At 44.7% G+C, this 26,248-nt stretch overlaps 1 protein-coding gene across 1 annotated transcript in view; it reads right to left on the bottom strand.

The window, feature by feature from the left end:
* Positions 1–26,248, bottom strand: part of LOC124555947 (GTPase-activating Rap/Ran-GAP domain-like protein 3) — a 694,419-nt gene that overhangs the window by 549,650 nt on the left and 118,521 nt on the right. The gene's annotated exons all lie outside the window — the stretch shown is intronic.

Raw genomic sequence — 26,248 nt, 5'->3', positions numbered from 1 at the left:
CTCATCGCTGAAGACGACACGTCTCCATTCGTCCCTCCATTCACGCCTGTCGCGACACCACTGGAGGCGGGCTGCACGATGTTGGGGCGTGAGCGGAAGACGGCCTAACGGTGTGCGGGACCGTAGCCCAGCTTCATGGAGACGGTTGCGAATGGTCCTCGCCGATACCCCAGGAGCAACAGTGTCCCTAATTCGCTGGGAAGTGGCGGTGCGGTCCCCTACGGCACTGCGTAGGATCCTACGGTCTTGGCGTGCATCCGTGCGTCGCTGCGGTCCGGTCCCAGGTCGACGGGCACGTGCACCTTCCGCCGACCACTGGCGACAACATCGATGTACTGTGGAGACCTCACGCCCCACGTGTTGAGCAATTCGGCGGTACGTCCACCCGGCCTCCCGCATGCCCACTATACGCCCTCGCTCAAAGTCCGTCAACTGCACATACGGTTCACGTCCACGCTGTCGCGGCATGCTACCAGTGTTAAAGACTGCGATGGAGCTCCGTATGCCACGGCAAACTGGCTGACACTGACGGCGGCGGTGCACAAATGCTGCGCAGCTAGCGCCATTCGACGGCCAACACCGCGGTTCCTGGTGTGTCCGCTGTGCCGTGCGTGTGATCATTGCTTGTACAGCCCTCTCGCAGTGTCCGGAGCAAGTATGGTGGGTCTGACACATCGGTGTCAATGGTTCTTTTTTCCATTTCCAGGAGTGTACAAATAGCAGTTGCACCGAATACTGCAGAACAGATCGTCACTTTCTTGGAGAAAATAGTCAATTTAGTGACAACTTATTATTTATACAGCTATATTTATATTAATATCATGTAAAATGTAGCGAGCCGATAAGTATTATAATAATAATAATAATAATTATTATTATTATTATTACTAATTAAAAATCTCGGGTTTGGAGCCGGGCGGCAGTACTGAGATACCGCCACATTTCGACGAGAGTCATATTCACCATCATCTGTTAAAGATGGTGATGAAGACATGTCGAAACGTTGCAATATCTTAAACCGAGAACTTTTCATCACTAATGTACATCGGGAAAGTTTACTTTCACAGTAATGATATTAACGAAATAAGAAAACTCATAACAATTCAGTGACATCAGCAGGCTGTATTTACACAGAAAAACGAGTGACAGAAGACCCTTGAGAGCTGGCTGGTTGGTTGGTTGGTTGCTTGGCTGATTAAAGCGACCAAACTAGTAGATCATCAGTTCCCTTTACCTCGAACAAGCAGGTCTTTATGAGTGTACATCAGAGATGGCCTACCGCGCAAAACTCAGGGAGAAGAAAACCCCAACGTCTACCAAAGGTCAACAAACGCTACATCCGGGGCAAAAAAGAAGAAAGGGGGATGTAGGAAAAAGGCATGCCGGGTGCCCCATCTAGAGAGCAGCCGGAAGCCCCTGAAAGTAGAATGCAAGGAGGGGACATCTCCCACCTCTCACCACTTAACAGAGGTCACCCACTCAGAAATTATCTAGGAAAGACAAGAAAGACGGACAGAGCAAGAGAAGCACAGATAAACATATGATGAAAAAGTGGAACAGAGCACATGAGACAGGGGGGGGGGGGGTGGAAGAGTAAAAGGGCAGGTAGGGTGGGGGGTCGGGGTGGACCACCAACCCCAGACAGCCATAGCCCGGTCTGGGCAGAGGAGGCAGCAGAGTGTTCTGCCAACTCCTGAATAGGCCAATACAATTAAGTGGCCCTCCCTTAAAGAGCGTGGTGAAAGCACCCTTCACGAATAAAACGTAAAACTAAGTCAGCCACTCAGGCATCGTCTCTTAACACAAGGGGTAGCGAGTCAGGGAGATTAAGAGTCCATCACAGAGCGGCTAGGATAGGAAAATCCAGAAAAATGTGGACCACCATAAAAAAGGAACCACAACAACAGTGGGCTGAGTCCTTGTAATGGAGGAGATGACCGTGAGTCAGCCAAGTATAGCTGATGTGGAGCTGGCACAAGACAGTTTCGTCACCACAGTTTCGTAGCTTCCTTTGTCACTCATAGTTTGTTTGGTGAAGTCAGAATGAGCCAACCCATATCCCAGGTGCCGAAAACTACAGGGTGTAATACCGATCGGAGGTCTGTTTTCGGAATACCGATCTCAAGAGTCGGCTTGCTGGTAGCCAGTTTGGCTAAGATATCAGCGAGGTCATTCACCAGGATCCCAACGTGGCTAGGGGTCCAGACAAAGGTCACTGAGCATTCACATTGTTCAAGGGTATGCAGGGAATCCTGGATAGCCATGACCAAGGGATGGTGACGGTAACACTAGTTCAGACCTTTCAAATTGCTGAAGGAGTCGCTGCAGATGAGAAAGGACTCACTGCTGCAGGAACGGATATGCTAAAGAGCACCAGAGGCAGCAGTGATAACACTACAGCGATCTGACAAGGAGCATAGTTCAGTATATCCTGCATGAGTACAAGCAAAGCCAACGTGACCAGCAACCATCGAGCCATCAGTATAGACTACTTCTAAACCCAGGATGCACCAAGGGCGGAGAAAAATTGTTGTCGGAGGGACTGAGGCCGGCCAGTGTGGCCGAGCGGTTCTAGGCGCTACATTGTGGAACCGCGCGACCGCTACGGTCGCAGGTTCGAATCCTGCCTCGGGCATGGATGTGTGTGATGTCCTTAGGTTAGTTAGGTTTAAGCAGTTCTAAGTTCTAGGGGACTGATGACCTCAGCAGTTGAGTCCCATAGTGCTCAGAGCCATTTGAACCATTTGGAGGGACTGAGGATGAACCAAATCTTTTGGACCTTGTGAGAGGTCAAGACGAAGCTGCGGCTGATGGACGTACCACGAAAGTGTACGTGAGTGGCCCTAGAGGAGTGGTGGTAGATGTAACAACTGGAGTTCAGAGAGGAGTGACAGTTGTGGATTACGATCGTAATTCCTGATCTGAACTGCAGTTATAGGAGATGGATTTTCGTGTTTGGAAGCAGGAGACAGTGGTTCAGATGCTTAGGAGAGCTGCGAATGTGTGTAGCATAATTGAAAGCTATTGTTGGCGCCTGATCCCTAATGTAGGGACCCCAGCCTTGACGAGTAAGCTGTTCACAGGGCTAGTTGAAGGGCTCCTATCGCAAGCCGAACCTTGCAGTAATGTATCAGATCCAATGTCTGTAAAACTGAGGGCGTTGCCGAACCTTATGACAGATTCCTACGATCAAGACGGGACTTTATCAGGGGTTTGGAAACCTGCAGAAGGGTAGTGTGATCTGCACCCCAGCTGCTGTTATTCAGACAGCGAAGAGTATTGGGTGTAGCCAGTACTTTCGCTTAATCTGGCGAAGATGGGGAATCCACATGAACTGAGCATCGAAGGCCACTGAGTACGTGGTCGTCTAGGTAAAGGTCTGGTTGTGGATGAACGGTACGACGTCGATAGAAACACATGACATGAGTCTTGGCAGCTGAAAACCTAAAGCCATGGGTGAGGGCCCATGCCTGCCACTCATATGGCACCTTGTAGTCGATATTCAGCAATAGCCACATTAGAGGAGCAATACTAGAGACAAAAGTGATCATCATACAACGAGGGTGATACTAAGGACCCACAGCTGCTGCTACGCCATTTATGGCTACTAGAAAGAGAGGGAAATTCAATATAATACCCTGCAGAACACCATTTTCTTGGATGTGGGGAGTACTGTGGGAAACATCAACTCAAAACTGGACTGCACTGTGCGACAAGGAGCTATGGATAAAAATCGGGAGTGGAGCCCTGAGATCCCCCTCGTGGATGGTAGGGAGGATATAGTATCACCATGTGGTGTCATAAGCCTTGTGCAACTCTAAGAAGATGGCTATAAGGTGTTGCCATTGGGCAAAAGCTGCTCGGATGCCAGACTCCAAGGAAACCGGATTATCAGTAGTGGAATGGCCTTGGTGAAAACCACCCTAGGACGAAACCAGAAGACCTTGAGACTCAATCAGCCAACACAGCCGCTGGCCCATCATCTGTTAAAGCAACTTACAGAGAACATTGTTGAGACTAATTGGGCGATAACTGTCCATCTCTAGATTCAGTACTGGGACAATGATGCTTTCTCGCCATTGCGATGAGAAGTCGCCCTCACTTCACTTCCAGTTAAAGATGGCAAGGATATGACGCTGGCAATCCACCGACAGATTCTTGCTAAATGGAGCATTTTATGGCTCCAGATGGCGTGTAGTAAAAAAATAACTTCTTTCGCTCCTTCCGCTGTTTTAGGACACAAATTGCAGAATCATCATTCTCAGATGCAGAGGTTCAAGCATAATGCAAAGCAAAATGTCCGACGACAGTGTCTGGGTCAATGTAAACAGCACCAATCAAGGCAATATCAGCAGCACCAGCAGGTGGCTGGTATCCATGGAGATGTCTGATCTTTGCCCAAACCTGCAAAAGAGAGGTACATGGTCCAATGGTTGAAATGTACCGTTCCCAGTATTCTCGCTTCTGTTGTTTTATTAGGTGCCCATGCAAGGAGCCACTTAAAGACAATGAGGTGCTCTATCGATGTGTGCCAATTAAGGTGTTGGAAAGCCCGCCTACGATCTAAAATGGTTTCTGCGATTTCTGATGACCACCAGGGTCCTGTCTTCTGTCAGTGCGGGCCCGAGGAACATGGGATCGCTAAATCAGCTGCCAAAACTCTGGCTGTAGTTGTATTTAGTTGTATTCTGGACTGCCTCATCGATATCTCCATGCGACAGGTAGCAAACGGCGACATCAGAGGCGAAAGCATCTCAGTCAACACTGATGACGGGCCATCTGGGTAGTCATCCAGAGGAGTGTCACTGTGACGGGAAGGAAGATCGGAAAGTGGTCACTACCATACAGGTCATCCTGGACTCTCCATTGGATGGATGGGAGAAGACAATGGCTGCAGATGGAAAAGTCTATGGCTGAGAACGTTCCGTATGCCACACTGAAGTGTGTGGGGACACCAGTATTCAAGAGGCTCAAAATGGTTCAAATGGATCTGAGCACTATGAGACTTAACATATTAGGTCATCAGTCCCCTAGAAGTTAGAACTACTTAAACCTAACTAACCTAAGGACATCACACACATCCATGCCCGAGGCAGGATTCGAACCTGCGACCGTATTCAAGAGGCAAAGGTCAAGTTGTGCCAGTAATTTTTTGAGGTCTTTACGGCGGCCAGTGGTCGTAAGTCCACCTCACAAAGGGCTACGGGCATTGGAATCACCGAATATTAAGGAAGGTGGGGTAAATTGAGAAACCAATCCAAACAATATGTTCTGAGACACTTCACCATAGGGAGAGAGGTAAACACTGCAGATGGTAATGTCCTGAAATGCCCTTACCCAGTCAGCAGCAACCTCCAAAGGTGTATTAAGAGGCACAAGTTCGCTATATAGCACTGGCAGCAACCCTATTCTCCTTTGGACCCCTTATGGACATCAAGGACAAATGTACATCCCATTACTTCAAGTTGGTGTGTATCTCACCATGAGATTGCAAAAGCATGTATCGGTGAAAAATGATGCCCTGAACCATATTTAGGCTGTGACAGTGGGGAGTGACAGTCACTGGTACGTCATCCAACTTGTTACAAGCGAGCAGCGCCTGTGACTGGGTCAGGGATGCTGCTTTGACTGAAACTGATCCACTTTCCATTTTAGAGATGGCTACCACTCCACAAACTTTTGTTCTGTGTTCTCCACAAAGAATAAGGACTTTATGGCCAAGAAGGAATCCCCATCAGTCCTTGTGCAAACCATGTATTGTGGGAAGAATTTCTCTGCTTGCCACTTAGCCCTTCATTCCTCCACGGCATGCCCAAAGAAGGGAACATTTTAAGGTTGTATCTTTCTGCATTAAGATTGTTGTGGCCATATAGTCACTAGTAGGAGATAACTTTATCCACTTCATTCGCAGCTTATCAACCATGTGCCACCTACTACAAACAGGGGCTGTTCTCCATGGGTACCACGCAGCCTCAGCTATAGCTACCTGGCCTGTAATCTGCTGCTCGGAGTCCCTATGTCCCACTCAGCATGGGCACATGCTTCGTGGCATACATGGGGAGTTTTCAGCACATGTCCCAACAGTGCGTGGTTACGAGGCTGCCACTGTGCAGGTACTTGACGACCCCCTCCCCCCGCCCCCCCCCCCCCCCCCCCCCCACTAACAGGATGGCTACCGTGCTGGGTTTTTGGTGTATTGCCCTAGTAAAGGGCGGGGTCCAAAGGTGGAGCATTCGCCTCATTGCGTGACCTTCCCTGCACGATACACTCTACCGGAGGTGTTTGAAAATTGGTGGCACGTCAAATCAAACAGTGGGGACCACGTATTTATTTGTCAAAAAATTGCAGGAAACGTCAGAAGTGGAGACTCGAGTCCCAAATCATAAACCAGGTCCAAGCAGGGTCTGCACCAAGAAAACCATCCGATGGAGAGACAGATTCTGAAAGGGATAGTGGAAGTATAAGCTTGCGGCATGGAAAAGAAGTAATGCTGCAAAGGCTGGGGCCCTTGGTAGCCAAGCACGTATTCACAAAAGAGTTGGGAGCCCCCAGGGTGGAGACGTTTGCAAATCTAGCATACAGCGGAAGAAGAGACACTTGCATTGGCAGACTGTTTGAAAGACAGCTATGAATAAACTTTCCCTGAAATCAACAACAAAAAGCTTCTCATAGTACAGAAAACCAAGAATCAATGCCGGAATGCTGTACGCCAACGCCGGACTTACAGCTCATGCAATTGAGTATTGCATGGGCTATTTTGGAGAAAATCCAAGACAATATATATGAGAAAAATATCTGCTCTTGTCTGACCAACGGAACCCTAAGGAAGGAAACTGAAGGACTGAATTTTGCTGTACAGGAACAAGCCATCAGAAGTAACGTCTCTTGTACAATAATTTATTACTTCTCGATCTGTCGCAAAACGATCGCTCAGATTGATTACAAGCAGAGGCAGAATGATGAGACACATATGATCGACTGGAACGTATGCCAAAACTACCATCTGACAACATTAAAAAGGGGCGGGACCACAAGCCAGAAAAACATGTCGAAAACTGACATGCCAAATTACTGTGGGACTTCAGATTTCTGACAAATCGAACGTTGAAACGCAATGCATCAATACATCACAACTGTGGAGACAAAGTTTGAATGATCGATGTTGTCATACCAGGTGACAGCAGAATCGGCAAGAAGCAATTGAAAAAACTTACAAGATATAATTACTTGAAAATCGAACTGCAACTACTCTGGCGTAAACGAGTTAAAGCGGTCCCGGTCGTTGCCGGCACGCTAGGACCACTGCCAAAAGATCTTGGTGGGTACTGAAGACTAATTGGCACTGATAAAATATACACCTACCAACTACAAAAAGCCACTTTGCTAGCATTTGCATGAATACCCGCCAACATATCAAGCAGTATTAAACCCTAGGGATGTGTTCGATTAACGATAAAATACGAAATGCAGCGCAGTGAACTCGTTTGCTGTGTTTACTGTTTTAGTAATAATAGTAATAATAATGAGCACTGGCGGATGACACTGCAATTCTCTCCAGTAACAGACTGAAAAGCAACCCAGTCTGTAGATAAACTTCATAAAATTGCGGCCAAAAATGAAAGCTGTCCATGTAAATAGGATATAACTTTGATTACCTGATTATGAGTTTACCATATTTGTCCTGAATCTTTCCAGGCGAGTACTGATGTGTAAAGTGAGATGATAATAATAATACTTTAATTTTCATTCTGTAATATCACACATCCATGGTTTTTTATTCTGTTTCACGAATGATATGGCTCTGAGCACTATGGGACTTAACATCTATGGTCATCAGTCCCCTAGAACTTAGAACTACATAAACCTAACTAACCTAAGGACATCACACAATACCCAGTCATCACGAGGCAGAGAAAATCCCTTACCCCGCCGGGAATCGAACCCGGGAACCCGGGCGCGGGAAGCGAGAACGCTACCGCACGACCACGAGCTGCGGACTCACTAATGACATGCCATATAACATTGCGCTGTTGACGCAATTTGTACTAATTAAAAATTAAATAAGTAAGAAAATAAAGAAAACTAGTTTTGTATCCACAAAGTGTGTTTTCAGTTGATCATCTAATGTATTGATGCAATGAGAAAAGAAGCTTACCAACTAAATTAATTAATTAATAACATTATCTCAGGAAAATAATTGTTTAACAGTACCCATTTTTACTACATATCGTTTCGAATGAGAAGAAGAGCTAATTCGACATATATTTCACTGGAAACAGACTTGCGTGTCTATAATTACGCCGGCGTTAACACAGCAAGTCGTTATTACTCATTAAGAAACGCTGCCATGACGACGTACTCGGCCGCCTTCATTTACAAGGATGTAATTTTAGTCCTGTCTGCGCATCTAACGTTCCGCGAAGTTTAATGGCGAGTCTGCCCCAGTAAAATCCGTCGCATTTCAAGAAGGTTACTACAGTCTTATACATGCTACAGACTCGTGTAATGGGGACTCTTGCAGCAACAAACATAAATAGGAATAATTCTAATAAGTTTAGACATGAGTGAACCATTTTGGACTTCAATGAGGTACAAATATGAGAACTGTTCCATCAATTGCAGAACAGTCGTATTCTGGACCTGACAACATCCCGTTGGAACTTATTCAGGGTGGCGGCTTGCCTCTAAAAACTACTCTCACGCATACTACTTCTCACGCATACTATTAATGTGGAAAACCCGCAACGTACCAGCCTACATGAAGACCCTCACAATTGCCACCATCTTCAAGAAAGGTGACAGAAGCATCTCTGGTAACTACCGTGGAATATCCTTGCTCTCTGTCGCTGGTAAAAGTTTTGCCGGAATCCTTTTAAATCGCCTTCAGACACTTTCAGAGATTGTGCTTTCTGAATCTCAATGCGGGTTTTGCCCATCAAGAGGGACGATTGACATGATTTTCTGTGCATGACAACTGCAGGAGAAGTGCCGAGAACAACAAAAGCCTTTACTATTAGCTTTTTTACGACTTAGAAAATGCCTTTGATACAGTTCCCAGAGAACCCATGTGGATGAGTTAACAGTCTGCAGTGGGGCACTGTGTCAAACGCTTTCCGGAAACCTAGGGATATGCAATCTGACGTTTTCGTGGGTCGAAAGATATCGTGTGACGAAAGGGCAATCTGTGTTTCGCAAGAGCGATGTTCCCCAAATTCGTTCCGATTTGTGAACAAAAGCTTTTCTGTCTTAAGGATATTTATTATATTCGAACTTATATGCCCAGGAATTCTGCAGGAAACCGCAGAAATGCGGTGGTTCTCCGTGTTGTTGAAAAATTAAAGTTTAGGCATGTTCATGCCCAATAAAACGAACTTGCAGTGTTCTGGGGGTTTCAAAAAGATTCATCCGATTTTACAAGACTATATCTTATACACGAATGAAGGTATGAATTTGAACTTACGCATAGGACTACGAGATTCTTGTTTTGGAAAAAAACTATACGATTTCAAAGGGTTATATCTTTTATATGCATGTACATACAATCATCAGGTACTGTTTGAAACTACTTTTAGGATTCACGATTTTCTTTAACTTTCACAAGTGTTCTCTGTGCCCTTCAGCAGACGAACGACAAACAAACAGTCGATATTCAAACTCATCCCATACTTTTGTGATATGTCAGAAGTTTACTGCAACGCTGCTATTCTCATGCGGCGTCGCACATCACTGAAATTCGTAGGAAGCGGAGGCGCACTGCAAATTTCCCTCGCGTATTCGAACCTCCATACAAGTTCCTCAGTTCAATTACGATCCTATAGAAAGTGGTGTATGTGACGTACAATATACTGGAAAAAAATGGAAATGAGCGTTTGGAGTCATTGGCCGGGAGGCCCCTTACGGGGCAGGTCTGGTCGCCTTGGTGCAGGTCTTATTACATTCGACGCCACATTGGGGATGAAATGATGATGAAGAAAACACAACACCCAGTCCCTGAGCGGAGAAAATCCCTGACCCAGCCGGGAATCGAACACGGGCTCCTTAGGACGGCAGTCAGTCACGCTGCCTTTTTTTTGTTGACCTCATTTTGTTCTATATTGCTCGTTGAATTTGTTCGTGGCGGACGTCCGATGACACCCATTCAGGTTCTTCGTTGATCTGTTCACTCAGCTTTTTTTATTGCAGAGGGTAGCTAACCCTCTGACAGAGCACGCTGAGCTACCGTGCCGGCAGCCATTCAGCTATCGGGGCGGACAATATACTGGACAAGCCTTCCCACCAGAGAATGTGCTAGTTAAGATGATACTTTCTTGGTTACGTTAATAAATCGCCTACCTGTACTCTGTGAAGCTCTTGTCACCAAAAGCAGATTTGGTAGAGCACTGAATCCTTCAGAAGACGCAAGCAGGTCATCTGTGATTGTAATTAATGGTGTGGGTAGCTAGTTTCTAGGAAATATGTTCCGAGATACCATTCCAACGCGTTTATTTGCAAACATCGTAAAATAGTGACAGAGTGATAATATTAAACGATTCATTTCACTAAGTTAAGAAGTTCTGAGAACACGGTAAAGCCGAAGATTATGTATGAACAGTATCTGAATACATTTTAGCGCCGACTCTCACATATGGACGGTGTCAGAGTATATCCTATCGCCGACTGGGGAGATATCCTATCACCGACTGGCGAGCTTTGGGGCGCAGCCAAAATCTCTTGCTTACATCTAAACATTTTGTATTCCTTCATACATCTTTGGTAACTTAAGGGGGGTAGGACGTCAAACGGGCCGACATGGAGCATGAGAGGCAGCACAGGACATTTTAATTTCCACTGTCTATACTTTTACAAGTAAATTCATAAAACTTTATCAGCATGACCAGGAAGGATTCAGGTTTCACAATCGTAGCAGCGGAAGTTCAAAAACATAACAAAATAATTTTTTTACATGTGAAATTGCATCATTTTTTCACTTACTATTGGCTGCATTTGTTGCTATAGGTACACTTTTCTTCATAAGTTAGAGAGACTGTTCGATGAATTTTGCACAGTATACAAACCATACTTACAGGTGTCTGAAACTCTAGAATCTATTTAATTTATGAAAAAAATGAATGAGCTGTTACGTTTTAAACTTTATGTTTAGAAAAAAATCAAATTTTGTAGTTAATTATCTCAATTTTTACCACAGTTTTTAATAGATTTGGATAATTCTAGAGTTTCATAGGCGTGTAAGTATGGTTTGTATGCTGTGCTAAATTCATCGAAGAATCTCTCTTACTTGTGAAGAAAAATGTACCTATAGCAACAAATGCAGCCAATAGTAAGCGAAAAAATGATGAAATTTCATATGAAAAAAACATTATTTTGGATGTTTTTGAACTTCCACTGCTATGAGTGGGAATCCCGAATCCTTCCTGATCATGCTGACAAAGTTTTATGAATTTATTTGTAAAAGTATAGACAGTGGAAATTAAAATATGTCCTGTGGTGCCTCTCTTGCTCCAAGTCGGCCCGTTTGACGTCCTACCCCCCTTAACGATATTCATTTGGTTACTGAATTTGCTAGTTTACTGCATAGTGTTATTATTGAGATTAAGCCCTGATGGCCAGTAGGCTTCTCCTAGTAACTGTTATGTCAAAAGACGACTTTAATCATTAATATTAAATAAAGTAAAATCGGTGCTTCGGGCCAGAACACTAGTGATCCCCTACAATTTACTGTCGAGTAAGATCGGGTCCCAAGGGCCGCGTCCCCCTCTCCGCTTTCGTGATTCACCATCGCGCCATATGGTCCGGTCGCTACCTCTGCCACTGTCGAAACCGGCGGATTCCTGCTCATCGCCAACTTATTTTGCCACACTGCTTAATGCAGTGAATTGACTTCGGCTGTCTGCTAAGTTACAGTAAACGTTAAATTTGAAAAATATATATCTCTCAAAACAAAGGACTCGTCAAAACACAGATTGAGTTTTTCACAAATCCCACAAAAGTATGACATACCATGAGATCAGGCAACCTTGGAGGCCTATGGTGCAACGCAAGATCCATACCCCCTTACGACCGATCCATCTTTGAGGCAGCTCATTATGAAAAATGTTCTTACGAGTAAGTGCCTCTGTGGTGGTGCTCCGTTCTGTCGAAAAATTAAAGTTACGGCATGTTCTCGCAGTTGTTGAAAAACCTAAATCTCCAACATTATCAGGTACGTGATTTCTGTAATAGTCTTTTCTGGTAGAATAAAACGAGTCGTAAACCTTTTCTCGGGAAACGGAACGAAAAATTCACCGTTGAGCCGAAACATTATGACCACCTGTAATTGCCGGCCGGTGTGGCCGTTCGAATCCGGCCTCGGGCATGGATGTATGTGATATCCTTAGGTTAGTTAGGTTTAAGTAGTTCTAAGTTCTAGGGGACTGATGACCACAGATGTTGAGTCCCATAGTGCTCAGAGCCATTTGAACTATTTGAACCACCTGTAATTCTTCATACTTTCACGGCGATCTGTTGACATCTTGGATGTTCGGGAATCCAGCCGGATGTTCACGTCGTTCTCGCACGATATTTCAACAGCGTGCCTCACTGTCTTCTTCAGGTGCTACCTGAGACTGGTCCTTGGCTCGAGCGAATCCAGTATTTATGCCTGGAAGGAGCTGGGCGTTCCATAATCGGTCCGCGCCGAGTCGAGTGTTCTGTTTATGGTTCGCGCCCGCCGGACTCGGCTTCAATGGACCCCTTCAGTCGCGGATGTTCCGACTGCCGTCCGCGCCCGTTTTGGCCGTCCTCAACGGTTTTGGTCGTCATCTGAGGTGTGTCAGACCCGATCTGAGATGTTGGGTACTCTGTCTCATGACTGTTACTATGATTTCCACTTCTGTTTCGTGCTGGGCGTTTGTGACACAGACCTCAAGATTTTGGTACAGTGTCATTAAAGAAGCCATTGAGATTAAGGTCACAGATAATCTAATCAACCGTGACTCGGAATACCAAATCAGCACTGCCTGGAATCCAGCGCTTGAGCTTGTGAAAACTCAACGCAGGACAGTCTGGGATTCTACAAGAAATAGAAGTGGAGACATAGAGAACAGCCGTGAGACAAGGTGACGGACATTAGAGACAAGATTTGACACACCCCAGATCACGAACTCAACTTCAGAAGACGGTCAGGCCGGGCGCGAACGGAACACCGGCGACCAGAGAGGGCCAATGTAGCCGCGTCTGGCGGGCGCGGACCGCAGACGGAACACACGACGCGGCGCGGACCGATTAAAGAGCGCCCAGCACGAAACAGAAGTGAAAATCATAGTAACAGTCATGGGACAGAGTACCCAACATCTCAGATCGCCTCGGACACACCTCAGATGACGACCAAAACCGTTGAGGACGGCCAAAACGGGCCCGGACGGCAGTCGGAACATCCGCGACTGGATGGGATCATTGAACCCGAGTCTGGCGGGCGCGGACCACAGACGGAACACTCGGGTCGGTGCGGACCGATTAGGGAACGTCCAGCTCCTTCCAGGCATAAATACTGGACTCGATCGACCCAAGGACCAGTCTCAGGTGGCACCTGAAGAAGACAGCGAGGCACGCCGTTGAAATATCGTGCGAGAACGACGCGAACATCCGGCTGGATTCCCGAATATCCAAGATGTCATTATGACCACCTGTTTAGTACAATGTTGTCCCCCTATTCAAACTCAGTACAACAGAGATTCTGCTTGGCATGGATTCTACCATTTCCTTACAGAATTCCAGAAGCACGCGGCACCAGATGTCTACACACAGGTAAAGCAATTCCCGCGAATTATGGGATGGTGGTTTTCGCGCACGCAGCTGGCGTCCGAAATGTGTTCCAGTGGGTACAGATCAGGCACATTTGCTGGCCATGACTTGAGTGTGGGTTCACTATAATGCCCCTCTAATCACTCTAGCACGATTCTGACCTTGCAACACGAACAGTTACCCTGCTGGTAGAAGCCATCGCCGTACGGGGAGACTTCAAGCATTTAGCGATGCAGCTGGTCCGCAATAATGGTCACACAGGTCATTGCTGTCATGATACCTTCGATTACCACCACAGATCACTCCACAGCATAATTATGCCCTCACCAGCCTGCATCTGTGACGCAGTGCATGTTTCGTGCAGACATATGCCTGGGTGACGGCGTGTAAGGGCCAACCATCGACTTAGTGTAACAAGAAATGAGATTCGCTCGACGAGCGATACGATTCTATTGATCCATGGTGAAAACGTATTGAGGCTGTGGCCTCTGCAATCATAATAGACGATGTCATCGGGTCAACGCAGGAACGCGAAGGAGTCGTGTGATGTGCGCTCCACATTCAACAATGTCCTTTGAACGGGCTGCTCCGAAACATCTGTGCCTACACCAGCATTGTATTCTGTGGTCAGATCTTCCACAGATCGCTGCCTATCCTGGATTCCACAGGAGGGGATACCCCGACCTCTAGGTTTTGTGATGAGACGTGGTCGTCCAATACCATCTGGCCCATTCGTTACTTCACCATCCTTCAACCACTTTTCATAGGTGCGCACTACAGTAGGTCAACAGTCTACCAGCTTCGCCGTTTCAGAGATTCTCGTTTCCAGCCGCAGGACCACAAAAATGTGCCATTTGTCAGAACCACTTATATCAATGGATTTCCGCATTTCCAGACGGTATCTTCGCTACAATGACTGCACATTCGTCTCTCTTCCACTTATATTCTTTCCTTACTGCGTTACGTGCCCGCAACACGACCAGGAAGCATTCAACCTCGTGGTGGCCAATGGTCAAGATGTTTTGGCTCATCAATATACACTACTGGCTATTAAAATTGCTACACCAAGAAGAAATGCAGATGATAAACGGGTATTCATTGGACAAATATATTATACTAGAACTGACATGTGATTACATTTTCACGCAATTTGGGTGCATAGATCCTGAGAAATCAGTACCCAGAACAACCACCTCTGACCGCAATAACGGCCTTGATACGCCTGGGCATTGCGTCAAACAGAGCTTGTATGGCGTGTACAGGTACAGCTGCCCATGCAGTTTCAACACGATACCACAGTTCATCAAGAGTAGTGACTGGCGTATGGTGACGAGCCAGTTCCTCGGCCACCATTGACCAGACGTTTTCAATTGGTGAGAGATCTGGAGAATGTGCTGGCCAGGGCAGCAGTCGAACATTGTCTTTATCCACAAAGGCCCGTACAGGACCTGCAACATGCGGTCGTGCATTATCCTGCTGAAATGTAGGGTTTTGCAGGGATCGAATGAAAGGTAGAGCCACGGTTTGTAACACATCTGAAATGTAACGTCCACTGTTCAAAGTGCCGTCAATGCGAACAAGAGGTGACCGAGACGTGCAACGAATAGCACCCCATACCATCACGCCGGGTGATACGCCAGTATGGCGATGACGACTACACGTTTCCAATGTGCGTTCACCGCGATGACGCCAAACACGGATGCGACCATCATGATGCTGTAAACAGAACGTGGATTCATCAGAAAAAATGACGTTTTGCCATTCGTGTACACAGGTTTGCCGTTGAGTACATCATCGCAGGCGCTCCTGTCTGTGATGCAGCGTCAAGGGTAGCCGCAGCCATTGTCTCCGAGCTGATAGTCCATGCTGCTGCAAACGTCGTTGAACTGTTCGTGCAGATGGTTGTTGTCTTGCAAACGTCCCAACTGTTGACTCAGGGATCGAGACGTGGCTGCACGATCCGTTACAGCCATGCTGATAAGGTGCCTGTCATCTCGACTGCTAGTGATACGAGGCCGTTGGGATCCAGCACGGCGTTCCGTATTACCCTCCTGAACCCACCGATTCCATATTCTGCTAACAGTCATTGGATCTGGTTGGTTAGCTCTGAGCACTATGGGACTTAACATCGATGGTCATCAGTCCCCTAGAACTTAGAACTACTTAAACCTAACTAACCTAAGGACAGCACACAACACCCAGCCATCACGAGGCAGAGAAAATCCCTGACCCCGCCGGGAATCGAACCCGGGAACCCGGGCGTGGGAAGCGAGAACGCTACCGCACGACCACGAGATGCGGGCATTGGATCTCGAACAACGCGAGCAGCAATGTAACGATACGATATACAGCAATCGCGATCGGCTACAATCCGACCTTTATCAAAGTCGGAAACGTGATGGTACGCATTTCTCCACCTTACACGAGGTATCACAACAACGTTTCACCAGGCAACGCCTATCAACTGCTGTTTGCGTATGAGAAGTCGGTTGGAAACTTTCCTCATGTCAGCACGTTGTAGGTGTCGCCACCGGCGCCAACCCTGTGTGAATGCTCTGAAAAGCTAATCATTTGCATATCACAGCATCTTCTTGCTGTCGGTTAAATTTCGCGTCTGTAGCACGTCATCTTCGTGGTGTAGCAATTTTAATGGCCAGTAGTGTATGAAGCTTTGGAGAGAGACTCTCGTGCTGGGTTATAGTATGTGGTTACTGTGTTCTCCTGGTTCTTACGCTGCAGCAGCTAACTTTTCCACGCCGGCCGAAGTGGCCGTGCGGTTAAAGGCGCTGCAGTCTGGGACCGCAAGACCGCTACGGTCGCAGGTTCGAATCCTGCCTCGGGCATGGATGTTTGTAATGTCCTTAGGTTAGTTAGGTTTAACTAGTTCTAAGTTCTAGGGGACTAATGATCTCAGCAGTTGAGTCCCATAGTGCTCAGAGCCATTTGAACCATTTTTTAACTTTTCCACGTAAACGGGGCATAGTCTCATCACTGAGCACTAAATTTGAAAGGGAATTGTTATATGTCATATCCGCGCCCTGAATGAATTCACAAAGGTGTATGTTGTAGTTTGAACCATTATGAAGTGCTTGTAGCAATCTAATCATGGATGGTAGAAAGTAGAAACGCTGCCGCCAAACACCTCAATCAAATTCATAGACTTGGCAGTCCCTCGACCGGCACCTCTACGGGTTACGCGCAAAAAAACTGTTGAATGCGCTCTCCATCAGAAACGAGCACTCTGGGGCGAACTGTGGATTTCCTCTTACGTAAACAAGCGGTATCCTGATACTATACATGTAATTTCCAGTACCGTGATATGAAGTTGCATTGCCGTACTCTAGACGCAAATCCCCCAGAGCTGTAACTGTATTGTAGCTGTTGAAACGGAGGACACAAAACGCCGTTGTTGCTTTATAGCCACCGGGATTCGATGCACATTGTGTAATTAACGAGTTACCTACACCAGGGAAACAACACAAACAGCAACTTACAGCTGGTGCCAAGGTAAACTTGTAGCTTCTACACTTCAGAAAAATTTTATATTTTCATTAATGTAGAAGATATAGTTTTGCGAAACTGCATTAATCTTTTTGAGAGACTATGAATGTTACTTCTTTTAATCGAGAAGTTAAAATTCTGTTGCAACCCGAAACTTCTATGTCGGGGAAGTGCGATCTCACTAACAGAGGCATGACATCATTTATATTATTAAACGAAAATATTACAATGCGTTATGTAGTTTTATTGAATAACAAAAAGTTTGACAGTCAAGCTTTGCGTACAATATCAAATAAGGAAATGCGTTAGATACTCAGCACCATATTATAGTTTCAGCGTTTAGATGGTGGTGAAATTAACATTACCTTCCTGAGTATATTTTGAACAGATAAATATTTAAATTTCATTAACTAACACAATAATCTATTTTGCAAAATTTTTGAAGTGTTATCTACACTAAAAATAGCCTCCAGGAAGCTGCATTTGCAACTGTGCCCGTAATTTGCCCTTTGAGGTAAAGAGTGGAGGAGAACGGTATTAAATCCACAGGCTATTTAATTAATATCCCACCCAGGAAAAGCAATATAAGTTACTTTAAAATCGTTTTAATGCGCGAGATAATGGAATTACGATAATAACGGAACAAGATCTCTGGCGTCACGAGAGAGCGCCTTCTGAGGCAGCCTCGGGCAAACTATATAGCTTCTGCCAACCATATTGCGAGCCTGCAGCGATCTAAGGGAAATATGAGTGCAAGTTGACGTGTAAGAGCCTATTCTGCGCGCTATTCCGACTCGAAGATCCATCGCCGAAGTTACGTCACCAATATTCCGTGAGATAGCGTTCCCTCGACATTCAGGGAGAAGTGAATATACGGTCTGTGGCGTACTTATGGCCTCTGTAAGAAGTTGTCATTGCGAATCAATGGAGGGAAAGGCTTGGAAACTGTGGCTTTACGTGATGGACAAAGAAATGGAAAGAAACTGTGAGTCTCACCCATCACTTGATAAATCCATTTTGTTATTATCTAGAATGAAGAAATATTCCTATGACAATTTTAAATTTAAATAAAGCCATAGTTCAACTGCCAAGAGCTGCTAATAAATACTTCTTTATTACAACCGGATTCAATCTTCAGATCATTATAAGGTGCTTTAAAGCCATTAAAACAGCTTACATGGAAGTATTAAAATTAGTAGCTCTTAGAGTTTGAATACGATGGTTTCTACGTACTTACGAGCTGTGGGGCGCTAACTTCACAAAATAATCTTAGATGGTGTAGATGAGACTTAAGAAATGCAGGGTTTATGCCGGAATATATGATCGGAATCGCTAGAAGCAGTTAGTTTATATGTGATAACGAAAAATAAACTCGATTCGTTCATTTAACCCTAGCGCAAATATTGGTGTTCCTTACGCAGTTACTACAAAAACTGATCGCTGGACGACCTCAATCATCGTTGCACAATTTTCTCTACGGAATACATTCTGGTACACGTTGTCTAAACTACAAGCGCAACCAGGTATTATCCGATTGTCACGTAATCAACTCTAAGCAGTCAAATCGAAGAGCCTTTTTTTCCAAGGTTGTCGTTCCCATCGGCCTGTCCACATTTGAAAGAATATTGAGCTGAGATTGTGTCAGACGGGAACTCAAAGATTTGCTGGTGCGCCATCGTAATGAAACAACATTTATTCACGAATTATCAGTGCACAGTAACTTCACTAGTAAAATAGAGGACCTCTGACCCATTAGGAGTGGAAGGATGGATGGACGCTCCAATCAAAACAAAAGGTGAGGCAGCCTGTTAATGGAGGACGTCAAGTGATCGTACCATGTAAGCATTCAATGCTGGTAGCGTACAGCAAATACACAAAGAAACATCAATATTGGAGCGAGAGTGAGAAATCAATTTTGCTTCCCTTGCAACACAAACAGATCGTCCCTGGGAGTTTATTCTTATGTACTACTTTATCTGCTGAGTCCTGTGTACAAATTTTAGAAGTGTTAAGTAGAAACTACGAAACAAAGTGTGAAAGTAAGAGACATTCTGAAAATAGCGACAGGTATCTATTTTCATACCCAAGAGCAGTGTTTATCGATGCCTGCTGATTGTGGTCATTTGAGATTAATAGACATTTACACTGGAGTGATGAGGACTCATAGAGAAAAGTTAGTCTGTTTTACATTGAAAACACTTGATAGTTTGGCCTCGGAAGACTAAAAACGTACTGTAGATCTGCCTTACGACAGTAACAATTTGATACTGGATACTAACCTTTTATTTTAGACGTGGTAGTCGATTATCTAAACCAGAAATGGCCGATCTTTGGTGACCCACGAACCTGATGCACTTCAGAGCATTGAGCTGTTTCTCCACCCCCCCCCCCCCCTTTCCCACGCTTTCTGCACGCACGTGAGCACATGGGCCATAACTTCATGCTCAGACTAAAAACGTGTTTCTCACTGAAAACTTTTGGTAACATTTTTGAGAAACAGCGATCTATTAAACCGTAAAAAATCAGTGAGAAGAAACAGTATGGATCGTGATGGTTAACCATCGAGGTCTAGACTATTTTTTCACTAATTTTATGCGTGTTTCCCTTTGTTGTTCAAAGCCAGCAGCAGCGAAATGGCACTGCGCATGCACTGAGTATGCAAAACTTCCGTTGGTCTGCGTCATTATGTGCAAACCTAAGGCAAAACGCAAATTGAGACGAGTATAGCACGTGTGTCGTGACACGATTTTGCCGCTGGAGCGCACGCTCCACGCGCGTCGTCTTGAACTGCACGTATTGAGACGCATTTGACGAATGTGCCCTTCAGTCGTGTGACGCGCACATGCCAGACGAGACGCCGTTTACTCACCCACTGCTTTCCAAACTGACAATGTGTGATGCTTAACTAAAAGAGTTATTATCGTTAGACTTCAGATCCGAATCAGATTCGGATACTAATGCTGAAGACAAAGTGTTGGCTTTAGTCATTAACGAATAAAAAATTTAAATCCTCGAAATAGATATATTTTGTTTGAAACAAAAATATGTGGCCCGTTTCAAACTACGACTAAGATGAGTGATGATGATTTTTCAAATTACTTCAGATGACTAGAAAGCAGTTTTTTGAAGTATATGGAATCGTACAGCACGCCGTTAACTCAAGTGGATGTAATGCTCAGGAGAGCCGGCCGGAGTGGCCGTGTGGTTCTAGGCGCTACAGTCTGGAACCGAGCGACCGCTACGGTCGCAGGTTCGAATCCTGTCTCGGGCATGGATGTGTGTGATGTCCTTAGGTTCAAATGGTTCAAATGGCTCTGAGCACTATGGGACTCAACTGCTGAGGTCATTAGTCCCCTAGAACTTAGAACTAGTTAAACCTAACTAACCTAAGGACATCACACACAGCCATGCCCGAGGCAGGATTCGAACCTGCGACCGTAGCGGTCTTGCGGTTCCAGACTGCAGCGCCTTTAACCGCACGGCCACTTCGGCCGGCGATGTCCTTAGGTTTGTTAGGTTTAATTAGTTCTAAGTTCTAGGCGACTGATGACCTCAGAAGTTAAGTCGCATAGTGCTCAGAACCAATGCTCAGGAATCGATTGCAACTGAATAAATACGACAATATTTTCGAGGTAGGTGATGAACACTGACATTCATTTTCTTTATTTAAGAAATTATTCTTTGTTGCACCCATGTATCTAGGTATTTTATGTATTTTCACCCACCCGACGCAAAGCGTGTCATAAGGCTCTCTGCGTTCCCCCACTACTGCTGTTGACTTTTCTTCTGCCATTGTGAAAAGTAATCTATTCATTCACTGCACAACACGATGGTCTGTGTACTGTCGGAATAATGCACGCGACAGGAATGTGGAAGCCTTGTGAGGGGAAGAGTTCATGTCGGTCGAGAAACTTTGTCACGAATGTAGGTCTGACTTTGTCAGCAATACATTTCAACAAATTTAATAAATCAAATCAGCACACTCTTTCGAGATACTCGTACTTTCGGAATAATACCGACCATTTCTTCATTTTTATAACCTGTTGTGTAATTAGTTTACGAATGCTGATACTGTGTATGCAATCACTGAAATCCTCTTTGTCGTTACAACGAGCAAATGAAAACATTGCCATCGGTGGGGGTTTCTCAATTGTTTCTAGCTGGCAGTGGGAACATGCTGTCCACATGCGTATAGTATAATATCTCCCATTACACCCATATCCAACTAATCACAGTGAAACCTCTATATTTACGATTGCGGACGCTTTTTAGCAGAAGCACAAACGGGTCACAATTGTCAAAATTACCATTTTTCTAATTTTCGTAACATATTGTACTGATAAGACAGCATAATAGGCAGCAGTGTAACCTTGTTTTACTTTTCTGTCGGCCGAGCGGCTCTAGGCGCTTCAGTCCCGAACCACGCTGCTGCTACGGTCGCAGGTTCGAATCCTGCCTCGTGCATGCATGTGTGTGATGTCCTCAGGTTAGTTACGTTTGAGTAGTTCTAGGGGACTGAAGACCTCAGATGTTAAGTCCCATAGTGCTTAGAGCCATTTGAACCATTTGAACTTTTCTCTCTTGCTTCTTGATCGCATGCTTTTTATATTCCTTGCTTCCTTATTCACTACCCTCACGATGAATTGTCTGTCCCTTCCTGCGATCTGAAAACATTATGGAGGCAGAAGCTATAATCGCAGTGGCCAATCGCTTACCGGTTACTGAACTGTGTATTGTTCTTGACAAAAGAAAACACAAAAGAAAAAAACTATACAGATAGAAATAACTGAAAATAAAGTGTACTAACGAGAAAAGATGGACCGCTTAAATGGTGAAAAAAACAAAACACTACTAAATGACAAAATTCAGTACACAGTAAGGCTATATTTTTCGGATGGCCATTACTACCGCTACCCATTGCGCGGAGGCGAAGACAAGATATTGGAGGACTGACTCTCGCACCACGGCTCAGTTCTCCAGTAGTGCTAACGTGGCGCGCGCGCGGCGAGAAACTATTCCACAACAACAACGCCACGCGACGCCCTGGCTCAGGCGTGCGTAGAGTCCCAATTAATGCGGTCTCATTTGTACTTCTGAAGTTACAAAAATGCGGGCTGTCCACGTGTGCTATACGCGTGTCAATTTGTGCCTAGCGCAAGGCGAGCCGAGCCGGCGGCGGAAATATCCGAAAATGCACCCGGGTGGAGTACAATGCGAACGCCTCGCTCTTCTCCGACGAATTTATTCCGCTGGCCGAATAGAATGCAATCTCGGGCCGGATCCGGCCCGCAGGCCGCTGGTTTGCCCACCCGTGACTTAAACCATGAATTACAATAGTTATATCATACATGTACATTGCGTATGATGGCAACTCTGCACCTTTAAATACAAGCACCATGTCGTGAGAACTATCTGCATGATCTTACTTTCTTTGATTATTGATAATCTATAATATTTTTAAATTAAAATGTTGGAGTCCACATGTAATTTATTCATCTGCTTATTTCTGTATATTTAACTAGGACATAGAAGTTCGTGAATCCCAATATATGCTAAGTTCTCTATCTCGATGACGACTTTTGGGGATAATTTTGCTTATGATAAAACATTTTGGCGAAATCGTTGTCATTTGCCTACATGCATGGGCTAATTTAAATTCATTCACCAGACGTACTATTAGTAGACGAATAAGGACACGTTATTTCAGAATACATTCGAAAACATTTGTGTAGTAATTTTCAACAGTCATGGGAAGATAAACAAACGGCAAAAATAAAAATCGGGTTTCGAACACAGGACGCAAAAGTGTAAAGACGCGACACTAGCCACCATGCTGTAGCTTCGGTTGATCCCATTATGTGCTCAAAGCTCGAAAACTTTGCCCGTCGTTTTCCCAGAAACTGTTGAGTATCTGCAGATAAGCCGAGACACGTGTTCGCTCATTTTGGCTCTTCTCCCACTGAGCGACGTTTTTGGGAAATTGGATTGTGGCACCTGCCGTTTTCTCCTCGTAAGATGTAGCGAGTTCGGAACCAAGACAACAGCGTGTAGGCAGTGAGAGGGAGGGAGGGAGAGAGAGAGAGAGAGAGAGAGAGAGAGAGAGAGAGAGAGAGAGCAACACCACACACCATAGAGCAGAGAAATCGCGAATGACTGAAGAGTGGGTTCGACAAACCAGATACTGAAACCATTGCCTAATTTTTGGTTTCTGTGTTTGTTGAAGTTTTAATAATTTGAAAATTATTCTCTCTTCAGTAAATGTTTTATTTGATGGCTGTTAGGGTCTGTAGAAGTGAAATAAACTTGGGGTTATTGGCATAAAAATGGTTCAAATGGCTCTGAGCACTATGGGACTCAACTACTGAGGTCATCAGTCCCCTAGACCTTAGAACTACTTAAACCTAACTAACCTAAGGACATCACACACATCCATGCCCGAGGCAGGATTCGAACCTGCGACCGTAGCGGTCGCGCGGCTCCAGACTGTAGCGCCTAGAACCGCTCGGCCACTCCGGCCGGCGTTATTGGCATAGGCACTAACAATGCTACTTACCAAATTGTGCCAAATCGACGTATAACGATATTTTATTTGAAGCGCTAACTCTGAAAATGTAGGCACTTGTAAGTTTGATACTAAGGCATGTAGGACGGAGACTGGAGGAACTCATTTTCGTGAGTTTAGCTAGAGTGAAGCCATTGACGCGATGGTTCGCCTGACGGTGGACGCGCTGGCCATCAGTCAGGAAATGGCTGTTGTGCCGGTTGACCGGTTGCGGCGAGTCGCAGCATTTGACGAGCACAGCGGCCGCCGAGCGCAGATTGAAAACCCAGATAGAGTGAGTTAATTAAGTTGGTGACTGGCTGCGTCCCGCTGCGATCGCTAAGTGAAGTGCCCTGTAGCAGCGGGCTCCCGCCTCGCTGCCTGCTCGTCATCGCGTCGCTGCGGCCGCTCGAGAAAAGGCGAAAAAAATATTCTGCGTCGCCACCACTCACAGCTCTGCGACTCCTCCGGCAGCGCAGTCCAGGCACAAACCGGAACTGTTGTCATCGACAGCAAAAGTTGCCGCACCCGTTATTCTCAAATATCTACCGTGAAGTTAAAGATTATTTGTATCGAACTGTAAATAATATTGATGTTCCCGTTCAAAGGGAAGTCGTGCCGTAAATACCTGGCGATAGGAACCAGATCACTCGTGTAAGAACAAGAAGAGATGTTTACATTAACTTGGGTCCAGTTTCCGAATTACCAATCATGTGCTATGTCCGTTGAAATAATTTACCATTACCTTGTAATATGCTACAATTTACGTATGGTTCACAGCTTAACACACCTAACACCTCGACAAACACTTTAGCTCGTTTCCGTGGTAAATTTATTACGACATTTTGGCTACAGAAATATAGTAATTGATCTAAATCGTTTTATCCGTAAAAATTAATAATGATCTCTGGCTTATTTAGGAAATTTATGTCCCTTGTTAAGAAACTTGCTTAGTTAGTACTGTGAAAAATATTCAACAGCCTAGACCGCATAAAATATTTTTTTATTTAAGACAACCAGTTTCGACAGGCTTTGCTCTTATCTTGTCTTTTTTATCGTTTTGTTATGAAACGTATTCATTTTACGTTGAACTTCACGCCAAATTGTGAAGTGAATAAAAATCAGCTCATAAGAAAATGTTTGATATAACTAAAATATTTAAAAACAAAGCACGTTGGGCATATATATATATATATCCTTCTGCGCAAGGTGCTTCATGTTTTTAAATATCTTCATTATAAAAAACCTTTTGTAATGTGTTTATTTTTATCAACTTGACAACCTGGTGTGAAGTTCAACGTAAAATGATCACGTTTCACAACAAAAAAAATTTTTAAAACCTGAAGATAACAGTAAAGTATGTCGAAATCGCTTGTCTTAAATAACGAAATATTTTTATGCTATTTAGGCTGTTGAATGTTTTTTAGCCAGTAAAACAGATCGTTCCTTCAGTACTACCAAAATGAGAAAATTCAAACAATCAGTATTTTTGTAACACATATAATAAAAGTTCCATAACTTTTCTTCAGTATGTCTATTTAATATTATTATTTCACTCCAGTCTATATGAATTATTAATGGAAAATACTTGGTATAAACGTTATGCTCAATGACTTTTCTGTAAGGCGGTAACTAGTAATATGTAGTCATTTGTAGGTTCAATGCTAAGACAGATGCGACCTATAACGGAGAAATCGTTTTGTTGCTATTACAGGAGACAGTTGAATCATGGGTGCTATTATCTGCCTGATGGTAGACGCCAATCCAATAAGAGTAGTTTTGCAAATGTTGCTGATCTTTCAGTCCTCAGTTACAACTAGTATTATGTCATATTGATGGTTATAAGACCATATCTGTGTGCCACTAAATAAATGCAATTTATGGTTTCCTATTCACAAGTTGCCTCACTTTATTGAAGCGTCTCCAGCTATCAGTAAAACTACAAAACACCGCGATTCAATCGAAAATTTCACTAAGAACAACTGTCAAGTTTGATTGTTAGATAACTTCGCTGAAACTATTAAGCGACTGAAATTGTACTGACACCTTATTTTAATTCGTGCACTTCATTCTGCCGTTAATACACTGTGATCAAAAGTATCCGGACACCAGGCTGAAAATGACTTACAAGTTCGAGGCGCCCTCCATCGGTAATATTGGAATTCAATATGGTGTTGGCCCAACCTTAGCCTTGATGACAGCTTCCACTCTCGCAGGCATACGTTCAATCAGGTGCTGGAAGGTTTCTTGAAGAATGGTAGTCCATTCTTCACGAAGTGGTGCACTGAGGAGAGGTATCGATGACTGTCTGTGAGGCGTGGTACGAAGTCGGCTTTCCAAAACATCCCAGCAATGTTCTATCGGATTCAGGTCAGGACTCTGTGCAGGCCAGTCCATTACACTGTCGTGTAACCATTCCGCCACAGG

Source organism: Schistocerca americana, chromosome X, assembly GCF_021461395.2.
Source record: "Schistocerca americana isolate TAMUIC-IGC-003095 chromosome X, iqSchAmer2.1, whole genome shotgun sequence".
In the NCBI taxonomy this organism is placed as follows: domain Eukaryota; kingdom Metazoa; phylum Arthropoda; class Insecta; order Orthoptera; family Acrididae; genus Schistocerca; species Schistocerca americana.
Note: the sequence above shows the minus strand (reverse complement) of the source record. Positions and strands in the feature narration are given on the sequence as shown.